At 42.9% G+C, this 26612-nt stretch overlaps 1 long non-coding RNA gene across 1 annotated transcript in view; it reads right to left on the bottom strand.

The window, feature by feature from the left end:
* LOC137863847 (uncharacterized) overlaps positions 1-26612 on the bottom strand; it is a 52063-nt gene that overhangs the window by 17155 nt on the left and 8296 nt on the right. Inside the window, exons 5-12 of the long non-coding RNA XR_011101186.1 lie at positions 24931-25172; positions 23399-23613; positions 14843-14994; positions 9133-9211; positions 7251-7345; positions 4377-4594; positions 3494-3574; positions 2878-2959 (exon numbers count right to left, since the gene is read on the bottom strand). This is a non-coding gene — a long non-coding RNA (uncharacterized lncRNA). The remainder of the gene's footprint in view (positions 1-2877; positions 2960-3493; positions 3575-4376; positions 4595-7250; positions 7346-9132; positions 9212-14842; positions 14995-23398; positions 23614-24930; positions 25173-26612) is intronic.

The following is a 26612-nucleotide window of genomic DNA, read 5'->3' as shown; positions in this document are numbered from 1 at the left end:
AGTGGGGATTTGTCTTTTGTACGTGAGGGTATAAAAGGCTTCCTGACTTCCACTGAAGGACAGTAAATGGCGGTTCACTTTGATTCCCTCTCAATGGTAATTTTACCTTGGTTTTACCCCAGGAAAACATGGCCTTCCAGCACTGGGATACTCATCCCCTTTCTTTTCTTCACCTCCAAGGCACAGGAAAGGGTAGCTTGGCAAAGCAGCCCAGGCACATTTTGCAACAGATAATCTATGGCTTTAGTAAAAATGCACGTGAAAGCATTTCAAGCCCACATTTCAGTAAACATTCTCCAGAATTTGTGGCTATTTATCAAATATGAATGCGCATTTCAGGATAAGGATCTCATTTCCCCCTGGTGTTTTTGTTCCAAAAATAATTGGAAGTGACAATACAGAGAAAGATGATGTTTCAACTTCATGTTTAAAATAAATATAAGGCTGTCATCAGAGCCGAGCTGTCTTGTGAAGATCCCTCTCACAGGAGTCAACAGGCAGCTCTACTGATAGAGAATCGTGTTCCATTATTGATTAGCTTTTAAGTTCTTGTTACATATTAGATTAGGATCACTGTATGCATAGGGAATGAATAGCCCAATTACAGTTTAAAATAGCTCATCTCAAAGTGGTTTCGAATTTTGATATAGGAAAAATTTTAAGAAAATTACAGGGTTTATTAAGAAAGCCTTCAAGGCAGATATTTACATTTTTATTGCATGGCTTTTCATGGTGGAGAGGGCAAAATCTCCCTCCTTTATTGCACAAAGGCTGGTTTTAACTCCCACACAATTATGTTTGTAAAAGTTTGGGAGGAAGGGGTTGTTGTGGCTTAACCCAGCAGGCAGCTAAGTACTACACAGCTGCTCACTCACTCCCCCCTAGTGGGACAGGGGAGAGAATAGAAAGGTAGAAGTACAAGAACTCATGGGCTGAGACAAGGACAGTTCAGTGGGAGAAAGGAAATAAACAAACAAAATAAATGATAATAATAATAATAATAATAATAATAATAATAATAATAATAATAATAATAATAATAATAATAATAATAATAATAATAAAGGGCAAGTGCTGCCCATATAATATGGAATGTCCCCTGGGCCAGCCTGGGCCTCCTGTCCTGGCCGTGTCGCCTCCCAGCTCCTGGTGCACCCCCAGCACCTCGCTGGCAGGGCAGCACGAGAAGCTGACACGTCCTTGGCTTTGTGTGAGCACTGCTCTGCGGCAGATATACCATTGGTGGGTTATCACCATTATTTTCATCAAAAATCTAACACACTGCAGCATACCAGCCACTATGAAGAAAATTAACTTTATCCCAGCCAAAGTCAGGACAGGGAGTGCTGTGTTTATTTACTTTTCTGCATAGAAAGTACAAGCAGCACCTCTGGGCTCCCCCATTTTAAAGGCAAGCACCCTGCACTGAAGCATGACCTCTCAGTGGTACACAGCTCCAGGACTTGTTCTGGAAGCAGTGATGTTTCTCAGCAGAATCAGGCAATCTGTTTCTTATTCTTTCATGCAGGAGCAAAATCTAGAGACGGTGCTAAAACAGTCACAGGTCTCTGAACCTGACACTCAAAGGCACTGAGCGTTGGCCAAAGGTAACCTAGAGCAGAGCAGCCCAGAGGTAACCTGCTCAATAACGTCCTAGCTCCCTGGAAAGGCACCAACATGAGTGGCCTTGGCTCATTGGGATGAGGGAACAGCACTCAAAATACAGCATATCTGAGAGGGATGCTTAACCTGTTTCAGTTCATATCTGCAGCAGTTTAAGAGATTTGTGCAGTCCATAACTGCAGCAATTCAAGAGATGTGTGCTTAATTTTCAATAAATCAATCAATCAATAAATAAATAAATAAAAGTTTGTTTGCTTTTGGAGGAGTTTGAATTAGCTTTGTTAAATTAGCTTTGTTTTTGTTTTTGTTTTTTAAAAAAAAAGTCCAAAACATAATCATATCTAATTGCAACATAATTTTTAACTTGGGGTAGGACAAGGAGAAGCTCAGACTCAGCATTCACTCATCACAATGCCAACAATAATTGCATTTCACGGTTTTCATTATGCATAGACCTGAATACTTTTGGTATAGAAAATAACTGCCTTTTTTTCGACAGAGAATTTCCAGCCTTCAGCAAGGTGGAACAGTTTTAAAAACTGATCTGCCTTTCCCTCAAATTTGCCTAATTAATCATTCTTCTTTGTAGGTTAATCTCCCATACGAGGCTAGCGTTGACCACATCTCCAGCAAAGCATGGAAAAGGTCAGCAGAAATAGATTTTCCGAGGCCTTAGAGGGACTCTGCGGGCAAGTGGTCACCACCACCCGACACTGCAAAAGTGTGATTAAAGGTAAACGGGAGAACCAGGTGGGAGAGTTGCATGACACCAGGATCCTTGCCAATGAAAAACAGCAGTGAAAATGCTCAGTAAGTACTCCGGGCCCACTGACTTCAGAAGGTAAAGAATGAAATCTTCCTTAGAGAAAAGTCCTGCTCACATAATTTTACATCACACACAGACTCATAGTATTCCTGCCACACAGGAAGCCCAAGTTTCCTTATTTTTGCATGGTTGCAAGCAACGTAAGCAAACTGGCAGCTTTCATTCAAGTAACCGTTTGCGTATTAGCCAATTATGTCCAAGACTTCATATATATGTGCACACAATGTCAAATGGGCTGCTTAGGTCAGATCTCTCTCTCACACCCTGCTGAAATGTATGCTAAAATATCCTCTGTAAAGTTACAGTCCCTTTCCAAATAATGACCAATTCTGCACCTTGCTGGGTACAGTAGTTCAATCCAGGGTAGTATTTCTTGAACTGAGACTGACCACGCATGTTTAAAATTAAACAGGCTCAAGAGAACTTACCTTATGCCCCACAGATGAATATTTGCTGGCTGCAAAATCCAAGACATGGTCCTAGTAGATGGCTGCTCCACTTCGTGCACATCTGCAATCCAACGGGTAAAAACATGTCTTTGTGCAGGAAACGTACAGCTGAATTTAGTAAGAAATTAGGCTGGCACAATCCCATGGGGCTGGGTACTGAACCTGGGGCTGCTCCTGTCCTGAGTGCACGGATCCTTGCTGGCTATCACCTGCCAGCAACAGGCAACAACTCCAGAACAACTCCAGACTCGAGCTTTCAGGGAAAAGCAGGGCTTATTTTCTACCCTGAAAACCACCCTGGGCAGTGGCCCATGCTGAGGCTTAGCCAAAGCTCCCAGGCCACTGCGTGCTCCAGGAGCTGCTCCATCACTTGTCAGCGTCTCTGGGCTCTGGTGTCCAAACAACCCTTTATTTAGCCTACAGCATGGATGATTTCTGTTAGCAAACAAAACTTTTACAGGCAAACAGACCAGGTTGACAAATGCATAATGGATGTGTTGAACCCTCATTAGAGCACTGTTCTCTGACAAGCTGCATGGTCCATCATCTATGTAGGATAACTTCCTAAAATGTTAAACACACGCACCATGCTTACCTAAGTGGGTAGTTACTGAGGACACAGTACTTTGCTCCTGATGGTGCAGTTTGCAGCCCATAAGCAAGGATAGAGTGCTCTCTGAAATAAAAAAATAAATTAAAAAAAATCGCTATTGTTATTACTGCTACAACCTTATAATTAGAAATGTTTCTTTGCTTTCTTTTACCTCAGTAAAACAAGAGCAATTATGTAGCCTCATCCATTTCTCTAAAGGGCTATGGAGAAATACGGCTTTCAAGAAAAAAAAAAAGTGATAATTTCATAAAAATATATAAAACAAAATACTCAAGGCGTTTTTGAGAGGCATTCTCACATATTGCTGAAATTACACGCAATGTGTGAAAATTTGCATAACAAATGTGACAAGATGGTTACTTAAGGGACTGAAACAGAAGGAATAAAATATATATTAGATACCTCAGCTCTCATTAATTATTATTCTGAATGAGAAATAATGCCAGGAGCAAGAGGGGTGCCAGAAGAAGCAGTGGGGAAATATATTATCATGTATTTAAAAACCCTTAGAAGGTATAATAATAATTAGGAAATTATTGCACTACTGATCTTTTTTAGTAGCAGAGCAACCACCTGTTCACACTTTTATTAATCGCTTGCTTGCCTCTTCCTTAAATATTGTCTGTGAAGATCATGAAAGGAAAAACTACCTGAGGAGAAAGGAGGGGACAGAATTCGTGTTATGCAAGGGAAGAAAAAAACAACTATAAAATTCATAATTTTAATTAAGAATCACATGTGAAAAGGCAGTAATATTTTGAGACCGTTTTATAGCAAAACATAATTTGGCTTCAAACAATATATGGGAGATGGGGAGTATTATTATTATTGATTTTGTTAATTTGCTCCAGACGCCCTGCCTTACCCAGCTTTGTCTTCGCAGTGCTCCCCAGAAGAGTGTGGCAGCAGCGATGTGGTGGAGGCAGCTCTGCGGGCGCCGCTCAGCACCGGGTGCTGTGAGAGCTCTGGTGCCCTGCCAAGAGCATCCCCGGGGTCAGGTCATCGCTGCGCTGGGAAACTGCAGCCCTCCTATTTCAGGAGATAGCGCCAGTTAAGGTATGAGTGAAGCATTTGTGCTTTAACCTCAAACAGAGAAACCCATTTTTCTGTTAACATCTTTCCTTAAAACCTGCCTGGAATCAGCACAGAATTTCCTATCTGCTCCTTGCTGCCATCAAATCTTGTTCTCCCATTTCCTCAAAAGTTTTGTCTTGGCCTTCTCTGGGATCGCCATCTCCCACAGTCAGCAGCATTGCTTAAATGTGAAAGTGCATGCCCATTTTCCCCATTAGTCTCCCTTATGTTTCTTTTCCCTATTCCTTCTCTTGAACTTCTTGCCCAGCTTCACCATTTTGAGGATGTTTCCTGACTGCATTATCTTGTGAAACATTTCAGAGGTCTTTTCTCCATCCAGGAGGTTTTGAACTCAAACACGAGTCCTGATGCCATGGTTTGGGCATCCCCACAATGCTCTGTCCTATGGCCTAGCCTGACCTCATGAAGGAGGTGGATTAAGTGAGCTCAGTATGGACAGAATTAGGTGGGAGAAGGAAACCTGGTCTGTGGTGGCACTCCTAGCTTGGCAAACATCTGCTACTATTCCTCATCCTTCTGGGAATAACCCCATTTCCTGATATCTCTTTTCATTTTTAAGCCCAACCCTTAGATGTTGGAGGGTAAAGGAGATGAGGAAAGAGTCAAAACACTTTGCTGTCATGGGGCAGATGTTTGCACCCTGCCACACAGGTGCCACATGACTCCATGGTGAAGGGCTGGAAAAGGAATTTCATTGCACCCCCTTCCCATACTGCACATGAATTCAGCGGTTATTAAGAGCAAAATCCATTTAAAATCATTTTAAGAGTGAAAATAAGGCCCTTTCTGGGGATATTATTTCTAAGTCATGTTTTACTCTGCCATTAATATACTTTTGGAATGCATGAGAGCTCCTTGCACCCAAGGCAGGTAATAATGGTCTATTAAAAGACACCATCTCTGTTCCCTAATGCTCTATCAAAGGTACATTGATGAAAATAGCCATCTGACTGCTCTCATCAGCTTTAAGAAATTCCATAAAAGAAAGAAATATGCTTTCCTCGTAATTGCTTTTGTCTAAGATTTATGACGATGTGAGTAACGGATAAACCAGGCACTTGCTGAACAAGGCTCAGATTTAAGACGGGCCAACGCTAACCAGGAGATGTCCCACTAAGCGATGCATTTCTTGGGAGAAACTTGGAAGTGTTTGCAGAAGCCACATTTACCACACACCTGGCTGCATTCCCTGATGGTGCAAACACACACAGGGCTCCGGTGAGGCCAGAGGTCCTGCGTTACCTTACTCTAGGGGTAAATTTGGATCTAGGAGGCCAGACGCTTGAGCAGCTCGCAGCTGAGAGCAGACTTGACAACATCTGGAAGATGTCCTGGGTGTGACTATACAGCTGAATGAATAAGCAGGAGCACGTTTTGTGCCACCTATACCCAATGAAGTTGCACGTGTAGAGCATCACATGCCTGGGGATAGGGCCTGCATGCCCGGCAAAGCTGTTCATACTGGTGACAACAGTAACGGTAATGACAGTGGGAATGGGCTGTGTCATTAGCACTGTGGGTAATTATATCCCATCTGACAGCTAGTCATTTGGTTTAAACAGGTGGAGATGCAATGGTCATTGCTGTGCCTCTTTACTGTTCTGTCAATAATGTGGCCCAAGATTACCTAAAGCACAGGACTGACACTAGGGAGATTCTTTATCTATTTTTAGCTCTGCTATTGGTTTTTGGTGCAAACATCAAGTCACTTTAATTTTTGTCCTTGTCTTTTCCATCTCCAAAAGAGGAATAATGATTCCTTGCCTGATTTCATTGCACTTTAGAAGGCAATCAGATACTACAGATGTAAGTGCCATTTAAATGCTTGTAAACACGCCCGTGTCCCTCTGTATGGTGAGGCAATCACTGCACTCTCGAGAAGTGCAAACAAATTATTCAGCTATATGTAGTGAGGGGCTACAATCGTTACTGTATGCAGACTTCTGAGATTGCTTCACTTCTGTGTGCCCACCTATATGTCCGCAGGCCTACAGCTACCCTAAATGAGTGAGACTGAGGTCATGCACCTTGAAATTAAGCAATGCCACCATAAAGATTGGCAAGACAAGGGACAACCATGTAGTAGAGGATTTAGTCTTTTCCAAAATCTTTTGCATGATGCCTGACACAAGCTGTTGTACTGTTCCTCCTCTGCACATGCTGACTTAGTCAAGCTTCTCACCCAGTCTGCAGGCAGGCACCACACTGTACATCCTCCCATCAATGTCTGGCCTGCCCAGTACCAAGCTCCCTCTCAAATCCTTGGTACCTCCTCTCATTCTTTCTAACCAGCCTGTCAACATGTCCCTTTTCCCACCTTCCAAATTGCAGCAGAGTCCTCCTGCCAGCCTGACCTCTTCTTTCTCCTCAGGCCTGGCATTTGTCCCTTCTGCTCCCAGCATCAGACCCTCCATCTCCATCACAGAGAGCTCAGAGGTCTGGTTTCTGATCCCAGAGTGAATGCTGACCTACGTCAGGCTGTGGAACAACATTTTTGGGATCCCAGCATAAGCTCGGGGATAGTCCAGTCCCACACAGAAGTGGAGAGAAGGTGGTGGGCATCATCTGGTAAGTGCTAGGTGTGACTGGTGTGGCATTGTGAGCTTTATGATTCTGAGCTGCCAAAATCTTAGTCTACGCAAACCTGCACGCTCCTTCAAGCCCTTCCTCTTTTTCTCTCTTTACATATACACACATTTTAGGACTCGTAACAGGTCTATATTTGGATATTATTTTCACCTAGAAAAAATAAATAAATAAATAGATAGATAGATAGATAAATAAATAACCAGCAAGATTCTACACCAAAGATTTGAAGCTTGTCAGAGCCACAAGTGAGAGCAGAGTATAGTAGAGGGTATGTGTCAGCCCTTTTGGTAAGAGGCAGTACTGCAGCCATGCTTTTAATACCCCAGCTATTTATTCAGCTTCTTTTTTTTTTAGCTAATTACACCAAGAAGACTTTATGGGAACAGTTGCCAAATGCTTAAATGAGAGCATTTCAGCCATTATTTCAGTCCCAGGTTCCTATAGTAAAATGCACATGCTCACCTCGTGCATTCAGTTGTGAATGTCTGACATATCAGTGATTAATTAATATTAATGGCAGAAATCACTTCAGATTTGCTTTATGCTAGAAATCACACACAATCCTGGCTCTAATCACTCGGCACATAAAGAAACTTTAATTGATAACCCAGGTTTAATATCCATCAGGAATGGATTCTGTAGGAGGAACAGAGCAATGTTCCCTATAATCATCCTAGAGGAGATAGAAAGCTTGTTCTACCAACATCAAAGAAGATTAGGCAGCAGAAGCCTGATAGTAAAGTAGCAATTATGGAGGTTTTTTTTAATTCTGTGCACCTGCTTCATCAAAATAATAGGCATCTTTTAGCAAAATAACCTGAAACTCAGTTCACTGACTTTCAATTATCTGATGCTGGGAAATGCATCTGGAGAGACATGAAAAAAGGTGATAGACACAGAGAAAAATAAAGAGAAGGGGAAAATTAGAATGAGGGAAAATATGAAGGCCTATCTAAGTGGGTGTCATAAATATCCTGCACCTCAGGCTGATTACAGAAAGGGAATATTTTTGCTGAGTTAGGATTGTGGCATTGGGCGTGTTTGACCAAATCAGTCCCTGGTGCCTATGGGCAATGCCTGTGACTGTAGTGAACAGCTTACACCAGGGATAGATTTGGCTCGTTGCTTTTAAGGAGAAATTTAGGCATCAAACCTTAACACGAGCAAGGTAAGCTCAGGGTAACTTTCCACAAATGTTTCAGGCTGCATAGTTCAAAGCAAAAATAACTATCCTCAAATTCCCCTTAATCAGGTAGTCTTGCTATACAAAAATAGGAAAAGACCCCATAATTTTATTTCAAAACTTGTCTAAAATTGGAGTGGAGCCAAGCTTTCTTGAAGCTGGGAAGGAGAAGAGAGCCCAGGCACTGTCTTGGTTTCACTTGAGGGACTGCACCCCCATTCCTGGAAAAGCACGAGGCAGACCCTGGGACACAAACTTACAAAGCTTGCTGGGGGCTCACTACAAGTCCTTGTCAGGGTCCATAGGTGGTGTTTGCTTTTTAATAAATCCCAATCTTGTGTGAAAACAGTTTTTCAGAGGACCGTGGGCAATTTGCTTAAACATTTCGTGATCTACTGTCCTGGACCCTCCACTGACAGAGCTGTTAACAGAGAAAAGCCACATTACCAACCTCATTACTGGGTAGAGTACTAATATTTTGAATCTTGCCAGGCCCAGGAGAAAATCAAGGACAGCATTTTTCTGCCTCTTTTTTTCAGCTTTACATCTTTGTTGACTTCACTGTGCTCTCTCATATACATCTCATTCCCTCCTCCATTGTATAAAGCCACCTCCAGCTCTTTCTAACTCAGAAATGAGCCCCACTTTGAGCTGGACAGGATTGCTCCTTCTCCATATTTTATCTCCAGAGCCACTGTGGCACATATTCGAGCACCCATCAACCTCTGAGAGACCCAAGGCAGGGGGAACTTACCACCACGTCCTCCTCTGCACACCTCCTCCTGGCTCGGCACTTTCCCCATCTTCAGAGCAGGTCGCCTTGTGAGATAGCCCTGTGGGTGAGTATGGGCTGAGATCACACGTAGACCTGTGCCTTTCTGATCATGGTAGGCACAAGCTGATCCTTCAGCAAGAACCACAACCACATCCCACCTCGCACATACGAGGTAGAAGCAATTCCTTTGCAATTAAGTAGAAATTTTTTGTGTGAATTCCAAATGAACCTTTGTAACATTATCATTAGTTTTCAATACATCTCTTATTTTACCTCATTAGAATTATTGGTAATAAATGGTAGTAACTGGATTGTAATTAAATAGGAATTAAAATATGACTTCTTAATGAACTACAGCAAAGCAATCACTATTTCAATATACATTAACTGCTGTTCTGTTAGGAATACAGGCAACTCATTTTTAATGAATTGTTACAAATTATTATGAATATATGGCCTAAGCCTACAAAATAGTCTCACATCAGTAACTGTGCCTGGTAGATGTCAGCCAGCTGTGCAGTGAGCAGATCTACCCGAGGAACTCGGGACTTGTAAGATGCTAATGCCAACAGAGGAAACACTGAATTATGACATTTCCACAGTAAACTTTTGTATTATTATTATTATTTTCCAGGATGTTGCAGTTAATTTACACAAAGCCTAAGCAAGGAGCCATTGGGTGTGTCATCAGGGGAAGTGGACTAAAAGGTGTGAGAACACAACAGCAATAATACATGAGACAAGTGCATTTTCATACTGTTGGTTCTTGTATGATTATAATAAAAGTGCTTTGTAATAGGTCCCAAGGTGGTAAACTGCATACTGAAAACTCCATTTTATTTATTTATTTCTCCATTTCTTTATGCCTTTCTCTCTCTGTATATAAATTTATATAAGTAAGCATATGGATGAATTAAATTTCTTTTCTAGGACTTGTGCAGATTTAAGAGCCACAGATAACATGCTTCTTTGTATTACTTTTGGAGATGTAAGAGGCACTCTGTGTAAGGATGTGCAAGCTGTATAAGTTATGTGCAAGCACATAACACTATGCACCGACTATCTAGCAGAGGTTTTGAAGCAACGTTCGGGTGGGCTTGTTCTGGTTTGATGGGATGGGTGGGGGAGTGAACCCAGAGCACGCAAGAAGTGCTGAAAGCCAGCTGTCTGCTCGCACTTGGAAACCTCCAAGGCAGAGGCAGCAGCACGCATCCCACCAAGCAGCCCCACAGCCAGGCACCTTCTGCCCCCTCAGTGACCAACGCTGCCCTGAATTCCCCAGGCGTTCACAGGCTGCAATGTCCCTCCGGCATCTACTGAGGACTTTTTCCCTCCCAGGCTCCTCATTTCTGCCCCTCCTCATTATCTCAGGCTGTTGATTTCTAAGGGTCAGGCAGCAGTTGGCACCACAGACATGGGAGAACCAGCTCCCTTGGTCACAGCGTGAGCATTCCTCACTGGTTTGATCACAAGAACTGTTTCAGAATGCTTTCACATGCCCTGAAATGTCTTAATTTCTCCATTTGTTCTCCATCTCTATCTTTTTACCTCTCGTCATCCTTCAGGGCCAGCATCTGACTCTGATATTTACAGTCCCACTGGATTTCCAGAGGAAATTCAGAACCAGGCTGAGGACGGGATCCCTGAGAACCAGAGTCCCATCGCAAGGTGCAGCTGCAGGAGAGGGCAGCGTGCTTCTTCAGTGTGTTTGTCATACCCAAATTTAAATCACAGAGATTGAACAGGGCAAGCAAACTCACTTTTTCAATTTTGTTACCTAATCAAAACTCTAAAGCTTCCTAGTGCCAGAGAGTGTTCACATATCATCCACTTTCCATATCCAATGCTGACAAAACAATAAGGCAGGAATAACATAAGTCGTGAGAAAACTAGTCTGTCTCATAAATCTTCCCAGGAAAGTGGCTGCTGTTTTATGTTATTGCAGTGTGTTGTTTCCAATGAAGTGATTACTGTTAGATGTATTTTTAAATTGGTTTTGGTATTTTTAAAAATACATGACTTTGAGAGTGATAGAAACAAGATTGAGTGGCGCTAGACAGTGCCTACAATATGATTAACTTTTTCCCAGACCAACTACTTCCAAAATTAAAGTTACCAATAGAGCTATTGTCAACTTTCACCTGTCTGAAAAGGGCTCGTTGGAGCCTGTGAAATATATGCAATTACCCAGTGCCCCCCCTAAACCCTCCTCTTGCTTCAGACACTACATCGCCTGCTTTCTGCTTCAAGATGTCTGATTAATAATCACTGGTGTTATTTTAAAGTGTGAATGTGTAAGTTTAGGCACCAGAGCTCTGTAACAGAGCCTCGAGTTACGTCCCCTTGTGACAGAGAGGTTGTGGCTTCTGTCCATGGAGGTGAGGAACAGCTTTGGGTATTAACAGGTTCAGCTGAAGGCATATATGTACACAGAAAGGCTGAGCTAGATTTACTCAGCTCCAAATCCATGTTAACCTTTTCCAGGTGAGATAAAGTTCATTTGGAAGACATTCAAAGCAATAAATATCAGGCGAGAGGCTTTCTCAGGGTTTTACAAGTCATTAAAACTCCAGGTAGATTTTACCTATCAAAGGCTTCACTTGCAGACTGCTGTGCTCACACAGACCTTTTCCTGGATATCGTCTTATCACTTCCAGCAGGTAACGAAGCCTGCAGCTACCCCAGGGCCCACCTACCGGGTTCCTCTGCCTGCTGTGTGCTGCATGGACCAGGCAGCGTGGGGTTAAACTTACCCAGACACGGGAGACTCAATAAGAGGCAAAAGGAAAATGAATTAGAGGAAAATCAACAGGCAGCAAAGGAAAAACTAAATTACATTTCATGTACACACATGCACTCCTTTGGCTGCAGGGGCCGAAAATGTAGCCAAAACTGGGCTGTTTTCATTCTAAACAGTGTATCAATCCATTGATTAATTTTACACTTTGTTCCTTATGAACCTGGGCTGGGGCCATGAATGCTGCTAAGAAAAGAAGAATATAGCCAAAAAGGAACTCTTAAAAAGTTGGCAGCTGTTTCAAGGCAATGTGTCTGGCCAGCAGGAAGGAGATGGCTCCTCCAGGGAAGTGTATGGAGCTGTAAAATCATTTGTGAACCGGCCCTGCTCAGTTTATAAGGTGTGTGACTGACTTAAAGTCAAGTTTCTTGCACAAATTTGTGACTTGTAAATCAAATGATAAAAGTAGCCTGAAGTATCATTTTTCCAAAAGGGCATTACAAGATTGGTTAAGAATGACTGTATTTCCTCACTAATACCATTAACTTCGGAATTGTTTCCATCCATTACCGAGCCGAACAAGGAGGGTTTACTGTAAATTGCTACACACTGCATGGTTCAGCTGCTCAGCTTTATGGTATAGGAAACAGAAATAAAATAAAATCAAATAAAGAAATACAGTAAAACACCATGGACCAATTTCAGTCTTGGTGTAATCAAATGCAAATGGGAATTGATGGCATTGCACTCACTCACACCAGGGCTGACACATCCCTTGGCTGCAGAGCAAGCGGAGGCAGCAAACCTCATCTCACCATGCCACATCCCAGAGCAGCCAAGGTGAGCAGGAGCAGGCTTCTATCTCATCATTTTCCTGTTACCTGCTATCTGCTGCCTAAGTGCTTCCTGTAAATCATAATTCACATCAGTATTTCTGTTCCATAAGTGGGTATTCCTTTCAGCACATTAGGAGGCTAAGGAATGATTTGGGAAATACCCCTAAAATCTCTCAGAGATAAGCCAAGTGTGACTTTGAAGTGTGACTTCTTGAGGTCTGTGTAAGATCTCAAGAAAGTGGGACGGAAAGATTGAAGAAGTGTGTCTGTGATATATCTCCTTCCTCATCCAGACCACTTTGCTCAGTGAGGGATAGGGCTACAAGTTTCCATTTACTGGAGTGTCAGGAAACCCATGATACTGCTTATCTTGTTTGCATCAGGCAAGAGATAGCAGGAATCACTCTTACTGACAGGGAAACTCCCTGTCTGTAAAAGACCAGCACAAAGCCAGGACACCCCTTAAGTGCCTTAGAAAGGGGGTCTGCAAAGGCTCAGGGTAGGCGTGGATTACCCGAAGGCAATCCAACCATTCCCTTGCTCTTCACTGTCAGCATGCACCCAGGCATGTGTCTGAGGGAAGAGTTTGGCTCTCTGGTGAATTCACCTACGTGTTCAAATTTTGCAACTACAATGAAAAAAAGTACGCTTAGGTGGGCTTCTAAACCATTGCTCACGTAAACCACAAAGCTCCTCCTGCTAGGTTGCCCGACCGTCCAACTCTCAGCCCTGCCAAGCACCCACAACTTCAGCACAAGCACTTCTTAGCAAACAAGGGGTTCAAAAATCTCTGCATAGAATGAATTCTTTCCCTTCTCGCTGCATTTCAATACTGCTAATTGCTAATTAATCACAGACTTTGCCCAGCCTCCCCCTTGCCCAAGTTTTACGGTTAAAGTTTTGTTTGAACTACGCTTCACCCAGCAGAGCAGCACTGGAGGGTCAACAGAGCTATGCCGTGTGCTATGAAAAGTGATGCTTCTGTTAAGAGGCCTCGTTATTGAAATAACTTTTGAGTTAATGCTTGGAAATAACTTTGAAATGAGGACTTGCACAGATTTGTTTTCTTAGTGCAGCAATTAGCTTCATGCGCAGTGACTGGCTGCAGTGCCTTCTGCCATGTCTGACACATTAAATAAATTATTCACTCCTACTTCATTAGCTGGAAATACAGTTTGTAATACCTGCCGAGCTGCAGGACAAGCAGCAAAGCCACAGATCATCTAAAATAGAAAAATGAAGTCAGGTTTTGCTGCTCCCACATAAACAGAAAAAAAAAAAGGGGGGGGAGGGGTTGGACAAGGTAAATAAGATACCATTTTTCCTAACACATGCCTCAGTCAGAAAACTACCCCCTGCCCTGTTTCCTTTTTAATGACCAGATTACGATTCTTTTCTTCTCAATGAGTTGGACTGCCTCAGTGAAAATCCCATTGTCTCTGGTGGAAATAACCTCAGCATTGGTTACTTTTTAATGAAAGCACAGTGTCACAGCCCCAAGAAACAGCTTATTGTTTTTACTGCCATCCTGTCTCTCTGTTGCAAGTGAGTTCTGTACAAGAATTTATTTACCAGGCTTCATGTGGGCAGGCAGTTTGTGGAAAGGTGGATGGAGGCAAGGGGAGGTGTGGGTTGTTGTTCAGGCTTGCCAGTCTCCAGCTGGCACACTGGGCCAGATCAGAGGACTGGCTGCTCCCAAGGGAGATGGGGCAAGCTGTGGAGACAGCGCCTACTGATCTAACAGCTTTCCACCCCCAACACCAACACCTTTGGAGCCTTACTCTGCTCCTCTACCCTCATCAGTCAAAGCAGGCCCTGAAACAAAGCCCAGACCCAGCCAACTTCAACTACATTCTTGAGATCAACATGTCCTCAGCCTTCAGAGGTACTGGAGCCAGTCCCTAGTAGGCACTAGTTGGGACACACCACGCAGTGAAATGAGTGGGATTCAGGCCATAATGCTGGCATGCATTTTACAAAGACAGACACCTGTAATTAAATTCCTAGGTACATATCCACGCATCAAAATGGGTGACGTGATTTTCCAGAAGTGCTAGGCAGTTATGGCAGTGGAGGCACCGAGGTGAACTCCTGTATGTGTGACAAACATGCTCACCTCCAGTGCAGCTGCCACTCTGAAGCAGGTGTGGATGACTTACGCCTTTCCCTTGCTCAATCAGATTCCCCCAGGTAGAATTAAAAGGTTTAGCCACTGCAGGCCAGCTGCACTCTCCCCAGCCACATATCCATGGATGACATAGGTCTGCTCTGCAAAAAGAAGAAAAAGTGTTGTTTAAAGAAGAAGAAAAAGGAGAGAAGAAATCTAATAAATATCCCATTATTTCCAGTGTATATTATGCAAAATTTGGCATGAAATCTTTATCTCACATAAATGTGAAGGTCACTTATTTGTTCATTAAATTCTCTTCAGTCTACATCATTATGCTCATAGTTTTTCTTATACTTAATGTATTAAGGGCCTGCCAAACTCATTAGACATCAGCTGATAAATGAATTTGAACTCACAATCTGTTAAAAATCACATAGGCACATTAGAGCAATATTTCCATGGCTTAGAGACCGTACACATTTAAATCTTCCCAGAGAGCATTCTGAGCATTTTTGATCCAGTGCAGCAGACTCAACACATAATTCAAGTCTGCTTGCTGTAAAAATTTACAGGCTGGGATCTTAGTATCACTAGTCGTAAATCAAAGCTGCACACTTAAAAATGTGGTAGTGGCAAAACTGTTGGAGAGGGTGTAAACATCTTATCAAGCTCATTGTCATGCTGCACTTGCATTGGAATAATAGGGAGAGATTGTTAAATACTGCATATATTTTCTCTCTTCTGCTGGAATTTGTCCTTATAACATATAACCCTCTGTAATTTTCAGCTTGGGCAAGTCTCTGGGTGGGGAACAGCTTCTGAAGCTGTCCCGGATTCTCCCCCTAGTGCCATGGCTCCAAATACACTTTTACATGAAATGTGGACGGAGGAGAACACGGGGCATGTTTATGCCATAGTTTATGCTTCACTTACTCGTTGCTCTTTATTGTAATTTCCCCCAACTGATGATAAAATGCTTATAAAGCATTGAGCTGATAATTTGCAGACTCTCCCGCTGCTCTGTTTGTTATAAAGCTACTCATGTCTCCAGGAGAGTCTTTCTTCCTTTTGGATTTATGAGCCTAATGAACCACTGTTATTCTCCATCACAGGAGCCAGTGATGCTGTGACATTATAGCAGGAAGATTTGAAAACTTATGAGAAAGCACTTGAAACAAACTGCTGCTCTTAATAAGTGCCTCTTGTCTTCAGTGTGGTCTGAGGAAGATCTAAGGGAGCTAATGAATGAGCAGAACAAACCGAGTCCTGCACTAACCCTGCAAATTCCACCGCGGAGTAAGCAGTGCTGGCGAGACAAATCCTCTGCTGGCATGAACTGGATTTATCAGTGGCACGGTGCTGATACGCAGCTCCACAGAAGGGCCCGCTCAGCACACGAGAAGCCCGAGTCCTCAGGACTACTTAGAGTTTCCAGATCGGGGCTGTTAGATGTATGAGACTAAATACAATTAAATCAAACTGCCACTGAAATTAATTTCCAGCTTACTGGCACCTCTTTCACTGGAGCTCAGCTGGCTGACCAGACAGCTTTTTGCTCCCCAGGCATTCTAGATTCACTCAAACATATTTTCTGGAGCCAGCCCTGTCACCAAATTCCAGTCCCTTCAAACCAAAGACATGGAGGTGGGGGAAAGGGGCCAGTCCCTGAGGCCTGGGTGCAGACTGCTGGTCACCTTGTTACTTCCAGAAAGGAGCCCATTCCTGCCTACCATGGCAGTGCACATTGAAGAGAAAGGCAGTACCGTGGCTAGGCCAGCCCCAGGCCCTTTAGGAAGTTATAGGTCATAACCAACACCTTCAGCTCCACCTGGAGACCATTAAGGAGCCCGTGTAAAGCCTGGAGCACGCAGTTCACTGGCTCCCAGTGAGGTGCCCAGAGCTAACAGCATGCCCCATTCAAAGCCCCCGTGTGCAGGCTGTTATCAAAGAGACAGCTCCTGGACCCCAAAATCGACTTCAGCTGGCCAAAGCGCGGGGAGCGAGACAGGAGCGAGTTGCCCAACGTGAAGCAGGAGCCAGCAGTGGTGCTGGGCACAGGACCCAGGCGCCTTGGCTGGGAGCACGAGCGAGACACCCGCGTGCTCTGGCAAGGTCCCTGCTGCCTTTGGCTGCCGTGCCGGGCTCCCAGAGACCAGTGGGTTGAGCCAGGCGAGCCATGCTGCCTGTTGGGGCAGAAGTTGAGCCGCCGCCAGTCCCTTCCCACCCTCAGCCTCCCTGCCTGCGAGCCAGCTGGCTCCCTGCGGCTCCAGCCACAGTGTCAGACAGCACGTAGGCAGCACGGCCAGGCAGAGCTTGCTGCGGGGCAGTGCCAAGCCACGGGCTCCTCTGATCCTCTTGACATACCCCTTCTAGCCGGGGGATGGTAGAGCTGTCTCTAAGGTACGTCTGCAGGTGAGCCATCTTGCCAAAATAACAAGACCTCCCACCACACATGATGCTTAACCACACTGTCAACTCCGCTCAGAAAAGCTCTGCTGTCTTCAGTTAATCTGTAATCATCAGATCTTTCATCATGGCACACAGATCTCAGCAATTGTGCTCATTACAAAAACCACCATGGCATAATAGGAAACAATGACGTGTTCTTTCCTTTTCCTACGATACTGTGGGGTTGAGGACTTGGTGCGACGCAGGTCATTCAGGCAGCTAAATATTAGAGGAAGATGTATGGTGACATGCCAATCAGTGCTTTGAAAAGCTCAGCCTAGGTGACTCGGTTTGTTAAAAAGTATTCAAAAGCCCCAATTACAATCAGTTAAAAGCAATAAGCATGCAAATTATTTTAAAACAAACTTTAATTAATTTCAGCATATGTTTCACTTAGGCTGATTAGTCAAATCTGATTTTCTGAAAAGAAACAATAAACATCTGCTAATGATGATTTACATATTACCGCTCACATGGCCTGCAGTGCGCTCGGTGCTGATGCAGGTTCTGCATCAGAAAAGAGATTTTGTGCTGTGCCAGCTGCCCCCAGCCTGCAGCCAGCAGGTATGGAGCACGACAAAAATAATTCTTTGCTAAAATGGCTAGAATTGCCCTAAAAGATTATGATGGTGCTTGTGTGAACAACTGTCCCACTAACAGCTTTCCTTTTCATTACACACTCTCTGGGTAAGAAACAGGTAAGGAAGCCTGAAGACTGGACCCAGAGAACTCCAAGCTGAAGCTCTCCACAGTCTGACCTTGGTTCAGACCTGTCCTCTAAGATGCCAAGTGAGAAATTATTCAGCCAGCTGCATTCAGAACAGCAAGAAGGGCTTAACAAATTGTTCAGACCCCATTTCCACTAAAATCAGTGGAAAAAAAGTATCAGCTGCTACGAGTCCCTAACGTAGCCAACACAATTGCCTATTCTCCGCTCATTATATAGAGAGACAGGATGTGATAATCCTGCATAGTCAGGAGGATAAATCCCTCTTTACGCCTGAGACTCCACTGTGGGAGGCCCGAGTACAGCCCCCTCATACCTTTGGGGCTGCAGCTCACAGTAATGTAAATATTTAAAAGTCCATGCCATTTTACATTCACGAGGCTGATAATGGAATAGTTTTAATATCCTTACAATGCCAAATCCAGATTAACACGATAATAGTGGCTCCCAAGCAGTTTATTAGCACTCGTACCCAATATGTAGTAATCCTAGAGAAAAAAAAAAAAAAAAAAAAGAAAAAAAGGGGAAAAAGAAGTCCTGCCAATGTATACTGCACACCAAGCTACAGGATGTTGTATTCCAAGAGTTATTTCAGTTGTAGAAACCATGTGGCTCCATTACTTGGCATGAAGAGAGGATAAAGAGAGAATGGTCTATGACAGGTGTTGCTTTAAATATTTTGAAGATATGCATCAGGAATAGTTCATAAAAGTGCTTCCAAAGTAGCTCTTACACCCACTGGGCTTGGCAGTCCTCACTCTTAAAAAACATGAACTTGGCGCAGCAGCCTCCTAAATCTTTTAAACTAGCTTAATCCTCGAAACGTGCACTCAGCTAGATGGGTGCATTTATCTGAAACTCACTTATTTACAAGCAACGAAAACATGAAATTGGCTGGTCCCAGAAGGCAACTTTGTACTTCCCAACTCTCCTGCTTTCATAAATCAACCCATTCAAGAGGGTGCCACATTTGTTTTTTCCATTCTCACATTCTGCCTGAACAATCGTTCCCCATTTAATGCCAAAGATGATCCTCTGGAGATGGCTCTGCATGATTCTGTGATTTCTAGCTCCTGGGGGACTAAAAGTGCATGTGTCTTGGCAGACACCAGGAGGTTTGCAAAATCTGGAGTTCTGGGAATGTTTCAAAGGAGGTTTCTTTACCAAACAATGCTTCTGCTATGTGGGTGCCTGGTGTGAGTGATAACAGTAGGATCACCACAGCTCTGCTGCTTCCCTCTCCACAGAGAGCAACCCAGAGAGTGGGAAATGGAGCTGTGCTTCAAATACATGCTCCTTTGGTACCCATACTGCTGTGGATGTGCAGGCTCAAGTGCCCAGACAGAGAGGTCTCATCGCAACCACCATGGCCAGCTATTTTCAACACTGAATTTTTAACGCTTTCTGGGTATACTAAACCTGCAGAAGGTTCTTGCATCTCCTCCATGGGAAGGGAGAGCAGTCTTCATTCGTTAGACACAAAGAATTCACTCCTCCAACTTTCTTCCCAGTTTGGTGAAATAAAGGATTCTCCAGGGTTTCTCGTTAGCATATTCACTCATGTGTCCTTCCCCCATTGTGCTGTTTCTGCATAACAAAGCGTACAGTAGCCAAGTATCACCCATATGTGCTTCAGCTTTAGGGTTCATAATTATTATCGAATCTTCTCCCTAGTGAACTCCTTCCAGAAACTACACTAACCCAGCAGAGATCACTGGTTTGTGACTGCAGGGACGTAGCCCACCTGAGGAAGGAAACAGCGGTGCAGCGAGAGATCAAGGCTCACAGCCTGTAGCTGAAAGCACCATCACTAAACTAGCCAGACCTGGGGCAATCTCACAGCCTCTCCATGCTTCTTCTGTGACCAGGAGAGGATGCCAGCTGGTTTCTACCAGAAAAAGAAAAGTAAGCAGCTATTGCAAGGTTAAAACAGTTCATGCAAAGATCGGAATTTGGTTGATTTGTGTTTTTTTTTTTCTTTTTCTTTTCTTTTTTTTTTTATAATACGGCACATAAAATCAGTGAAAAGAAAAAGGGTGCTTTTCTCATCTGCCCAGCAGAATGGCACATTCATAAATGCACTTTCATTTGCCTTTTTACACCAAATTACCACCTGTCACTGGATCATTTCAGCCCCAGGACTACTACAGGGATTTCCCTTTATTCTTCAGCTTTTAAAGATTGTCAGGTACTGGATTTAAAACCGCACAAAGAGCAGCACCGGGCTTGAGAATGCAGTCAGGCCCACAGAAATAGGAAAGAATCTGTTTCCACAGAAACTTTGAGAAAAGGAACAGCAGCTCTTCATTCATTCCTGCATCTACTTTGAGGTCTGGAGTAAAGATTTACTGAGAAAATGAGTTACATGTGAATATACCAGATGATGAGTCAGAAAAGCTCTGGGCAAGAATTCAGCAAACTTCAGTTTTACCAGTGCTCATATGCTTCTAAAACAAGATCCTAAGGAGCTTGTTGTTAGGCGCAGGGGAAAATGGGCACGCTGAATATGTGGCTTTTGTCAGCCAGCAAACTGGATATGTGTATGAGATGGAGGTGGCTTCTCACAGATCCTACTTTCCCTGAAATAAAGCGGTCCCCAAATTTTGTTGGCTTGGGAACAACTGTGAACATAAACCATCCTGCCAGAACCTCAGACATTTCTCATCCTGTCTGCATCAGTTTGAACTTTTTAATTCCCTCTTGACACAAGCAACACTGGAAGGTCTCAAAGGCAACACAAGAACCCTATGTTGTGAGAGATGGGTTCTTTTCTGACAGGTATTAAATTTAACACCTCCAAGCTCCTCTGGAAGAAGTGGAAGAGGGGAAAAGAATAAAATATACAACGTGATAGCAAAGCTCCTTGTCTTTGAAAGCAAAACTCCCGTCCTGTGCAAAGAATATGAAGGAAACAGATGTTCCCATGTGGAGTTTAATGGCTAGATTGCTAAAGGGATAACATAATTTCTCCTGTCTGTATGTGCCTTGCTCAGACTAGTACAGCAAAACTTCCTCCTCCTGAATTAATGATCCTTTATTATGGACAAGATTCCAGCCAGTTTGAAGTAAAATAAGCAGAAATACCCTCACGTCACTTCTTCCATAAGTGTCCTGCACCAGAAGCTGCAAAAATAGTCCACGTGCCCAAGGGAGCATGGACACCTCCCTCTGTAGGTGTCAATTCCTTTCTGGAAGCAGGAATGCCCTGTCCTTCCAAAGCCAGGATGGAGATGAAGAGGTTTCTGACCAGCCTCCCTTCCAGTCTAGTGACTCTATAAGCAGTTATGTTTTGGGGTTCAGAAGCTCACTTCCGTCACAAACCCCAGTTACGTAATTGAGTTTCCACCAAACTGACTTGAAGTGTCCTTACTCCACGAGAGCCAAGACTGCAAAAGCCTTACTCTGTCAGACCTCCCCAAAAGCGAAGGGTACAACACTAACCCCTCTGTGCTGTGCCATGTTTTCCTTGCTGATCTGCAAGGCATTAATGGACAGAATTTGGTCCCCAGAATTTCAAAACTGAGAATTTACCACAGCGAATATACACCTTTCTCTTGGTTTTTCACTTTAGGTTTTGAGCGATTGTATCGGGTACTTTTCAGGTCAGTTCCTTTACTCTCAAGTTAACCCTGATTTCTGTCTAACAAATAAAAGGAGAGAGCACCAAGTACATTGTTGGGAAAGTCAGTAGTTAAGAAGCACCTACGTGACCATGTTATGTCTATGAGAGCTCCTAGAAAAAAAGGTCACCGTGTATTTATCTGGCTGCACACTCCGTAGGAACCGTGCTCTATAAGAAGTGCTTTTAGCAACAGTTAACATTTTCAAGACAATATGTCAGCTAACGCTAACCTTTGAGAGGAGGGTTCGAAGAAAGGTTAAGGCAAGTTAACCTAAATAGCTTAGAGAAATAAAGAGAAGTGTTGGAGGTAATTAATACTTGAGAGGGAATAATGTAAAGGATGAGACAGACTTATTTGAGGTTGGCCAAGTGCAATGTACTACAAGAGGTAATAGCTTTAAATTAAAGAAGGGCAAGTTTAGATTAGATAACAAGAAAAAACTTTCCAAGAGGAACAGTAATTCAGCAGCATAGTGGTCTGAAGAGAGGAGCCGCGCAACCATTATCAACAGACACATTCCAGCCGACGCCAGCGAGCACTCTCAGAGGGAAAATACCTGGGATAAACCACAAGAGATCCTGGCGATTTGACTCAGCAATCTATAAAGACCATTCCAAACCCAACATCTATGATCCTGTGATTAACACACACATCACCTATTAATCTTACATGTTTCAATGGCTACCACTTCCCATTTGTAGCATACCCACCTGACATAGATGGATGGTGGGTTGCAGAACCATAATGTAGCCCTACAATGGATTATTGGTCTGATCCTCCCCTTAGCCATGCATCACGTCTCACCTCATATATGTTATTCCCTATACAGTAAATTTGCAAAGACCGACTCCCACCCCTAGAAAAGCCAGATGCAAGAACCAAGCTGGAAAAGCTAAAAATGTTTCAGGTATTCATTTAGCGGCGTGTTTAGCTGACCACAGTTTGTAAATGTGCTGAAATGTTTCAAAATGAAAATGACTGGATCTCCTAACAACATGCCATCAGCTCTTATTTTATGAGTTTATTTGCCATGATCTTTATAATTTTGAAGGATTAGTATTTCCTTCCTCAATCATCTAATTTTCCTCCTTTTTCTTCAGCCTACAGTATGATCTGTTAACCTCTTCTTTATTTGAAAGGGCAATTGTTGAACTGAATTTCAAAAAGATTTGATGACTTCTGGCAGGGAAGAGAAAATACGAGATGTTGCATAGTCTGAAAGAGGAAACAGCATAGGATCTCATCTGTCACACAGTATACCACGTAATTAGCAGAAGCATTGTTTCACTCTGATTAAAACCATATTCCAGCAGAACAGTTGTTCTGCTGTGCATGTCTCTAAACCCAGACGTTCCCTCAAGAATAAAACTTCTCAGAAAAGTGCAGGGAAGTTGAAGACATCCCACAGGAAACTAGTAACTGGGTCCAAAAGTACAACGGCTGTGCTCAGCGAGGGTATCAGTGGGGCAAAGCACTGCAGGATTAGGTCCAGATCAGCTGTCATATTTATGTGCTAAACCACCAATGAAATCTGAGAGACACTGATCCATGCCAGGATAGAAAGACTTGGTCAGAAACGGAGATGTGGAATTAGGGCTCCTGGCTTTTCTTCCCAGCTTCACCATCGACTTCCCACAAGACTGTGTGCTTAACAATAATTCAGTGCAAAGGTGACATCTATAAATCACACATATTCCCAAAAAGTTGCCAAATATATTGTCAAAAATAGTTCTTTCTAAAGTATTTATCACCCAGTCTTCTTACCTCTCTGCTTACCAGATCCAGGTATGATTTCCATCACTGAAAGGTTTGAGTAATATATCTAGCTATATTAGTCAGACCAAAAGATTAGTGGCAGGAAATTGTCCAGGGTTCAACAGCAGCATTTAATCTTACAGCTGCAATGTAAGATTCTCCCATCCCTCCTCTCAACAGGTTAATTCATGAAGGTTTATTGATGGTCACAGCGATGGTGGGCTCTGAAAAGGCAATACAAGAAAAAGGGACTTTATAGAGGAACCTTAAGAGAAAAGGAAGAGAAAAACATTGATTCCTGCAGGCCCTCAGATAGACCAAGTCTGGATGAATAGAATTCAGCTTGCAAAAAATAATAAATTGAATGAAGTTGAGTAAAAGGTAAATTTCATTTCTGCAGAGAAACTCAGAGACCACTGCTACAGGCCAAGAATATCCTAACATGGCACCTCATCGCATGTCTCTGCTAAAAAAAAATGTTGCCTTTACAACATTTATTGCCTTAGAACAGGTGTCACGTTCTGCCCGTGCCACCGTCCTGTCATTCTCTGTGGAGTGTTTCACATGCTCCACTTTGTCCTTAGAGTAACTAGAAGCCTTCACTGGAAAATGAAAGGAAAAAAATAAAAATAAATAATAATAATAATAATAATAATAATAATAATAATAATAATAATAATAATAATAATAATAATAATAATAATAATAATAATAATAATAATAAAACACCTGAGAGGTCCAAGTTCCTGTGGCAGGAACCAGACAGACTTCCCGATCTGCCCAGGGAATCAGAAATCAGTTCTAAAGCACAAGACTCTGTAAGTTAAATTAACTTTCCTTTGAGGCAAAAGAGCTGGGGAGAGTAGTAGTAAATATGGTTGTCTTCAAAGACCACATGACCACACATTTGCCAAAAGTTTAATAGAGCTGAGTTGGCTATGAAGTATGAGCTGGATATTTGACGAGGTTTCGGCTCATCAAAGGAATAAGGTATTTAGAACAGCTGTCCTACAGGGACATGAAACCATGCTCACTTTAAGGTGGAGCTTAATAAATGAATTAAAGAAATTGCAGGACTCACTTATCTGCCACCAGATCTTATTTGGGGAAAGAAAGCTTTCTTGTAAGTCATCAGTTTGCCTTCTGGCATCAGTTTCAGTGATTTCTAGCAACGGTACAAGGTGATCTGCAATTTCTAAGTCCTGCCACAGATCAGGTTAAAGGTTACCAGTAATGTAGTCTTCCAGAATAAAAGCTGTATTTCTGGTTATAATCTGTTTAGACTTTGCCTATAAGGTCGGGGTTTGTTGTTGTTTGGGTTTGTTTTTTAGCTGTTGTTCCATCATCTATCTCGAATGCTAAATGCCTTGCGCTACACTAATCAAAGGTAGGAGTCAAACAAGCATCAGATGATAACATTTCAGATTTCTTCATGAACTATCCCAGCACCAACAGCCCCCACACATCTCAACAGCCCCTTGGTGCCCCGGCCACCCACCCCACACTTCCCTACATCCGTGCCCACCACCAGTGCCATTCACCTTGCTGCTCCGACCTTGAAGCCCATGAGATGCTTTCTCCATGCCTGAACTGGGCGCTGGCTTCATTCAGCTCATCTGTCCCAGCAAAACGGTGGGAGTGACAGGACTTTTTTTAAGATCTTGTCTGCTATTGCCGCCTGTGTCTGGATGTACCTGATGTTTGCCCAGGGCCCTGGCGACTTCATCGTGGGTGTCTGTGTATCTGCGTGCCTTGCAGGGTACGGCCAGGGCATTGCAGACGTCTGTTTCAGGAGAAGAAAAAAAAATCAGCAAAATCACCTCTATCTGTAGCTGTTGGGAGCAACTGTACATCACACACACATACATCTGCATGTATAATTTCTCTAGACGAGTGTGACATTTTGCCTGCTCGGCTGCACGAGCCCTTGCCAGTCACGCCACGAGGAGCTGCCTGCAGGAAGCTGAGATCAAAACCCACCCGCTGCCTTTCGTCCCTCGTCAGACACCAAAGGCATTCCCACTCCAGAACGGCTTTCTACAAGCCTTTTATTAATCCTGCGCAGTTCTCGGGTGACTGAAATTACTCAGTTTCTAGCTTGCTGTCTCACAATTCGCGGGAGCTTATTATTAATGGCCCAGTAAAACAATGTACAGCCTGTTGTATCTTAATTCAATAGTCAGTAATGACCAACTTAGAGAGATCGTTTTAGACCTATGGGTTTTCTAAGGCCTTTTGAAGGTAATGGCAGTAAAATATGCATATCTTAATGTTACTTGTGGAAGGCAAAATATAGTGGCAGTATAAGCAATAATACTGCACCGTGTAATAAAAATTGAAAATTCTTTTCCCTAAGTGTAAATATAAAATACCTCTGGGGGACATATCTAAAGGAAGAGTGTTTCAATAACACATAGTTAAACTTAAAATTATATTTTTCAAAGCTATCCAAGTATAGTCTAATAAATAAACCATAAAATAAAACAACATTTTACGAGGAAGACTCATACTGTATTTCAAGCTTTTTGCCACTCTTAAAATCATTATTTAATATGGACAGTTTTAGTCACAAAATTTCAAGAGTTTATTCAATATCTTTTATGTGCTTTACAAGGTTATTAGAGAATTTATTTTCTCTTTCCCTTACAGATTGGAAGGTGGGCAGTGATATATGAGCTTTCACATTTTATTTATTCACCAAACTGTTCCAGATGTGATCCCATCATTTATCCACTGACACATCAAACCTGCTGCGTGACCTTTACAGTGACCTCTTTACAACATTTGCTTTCATGCTCTTAAAGTTATAGCAGCTTAACAGTGCTTGCTTCAGTGGGAAGACAAGAGAACTGATACTGGGGGGGGGAGGGGAGAGAGATGTGGCTATAATTTAAAAATAATAAAAATTTAATTCATCTCCTACAATATGAAAACTAAGTCCAGGTGGTAAACTATCCAGTGGAGTTATATTCCCAGAAACGTTTCAATCATATTTTACTCCAAACAGTATTTCACTCCATGGACTTTGGATGTACTGGATTTGCACAAGCTAAATTTAGCAGGCACTGAGTCTTTCTCCATTTTTGTGATTCGTCACAGCAATAAGCATTCTTGGGGTGATACGCCTTTCATTACCATACATCAGCAAACAGAATGAGGGCCCATCAGCAGTTTTCCTTCTTAAAGGGAAAAAATTACTTACAGTGCATCCAAATTTTCCATT

This window comes from Anas acuta, chromosome 13 (assembly GCF_963932015.1).
Source record: "Anas acuta chromosome 13, bAnaAcu1.1, whole genome shotgun sequence".
Taxonomy (NCBI): domain Eukaryota; kingdom Metazoa; phylum Chordata; class Aves; order Anseriformes; family Anatidae; genus Anas; species Anas acuta.
The sequence above is the reverse complement of the archived record's forward strand: the minus strand, read 5'-3'. Positions and strand labels throughout refer to the sequence as shown.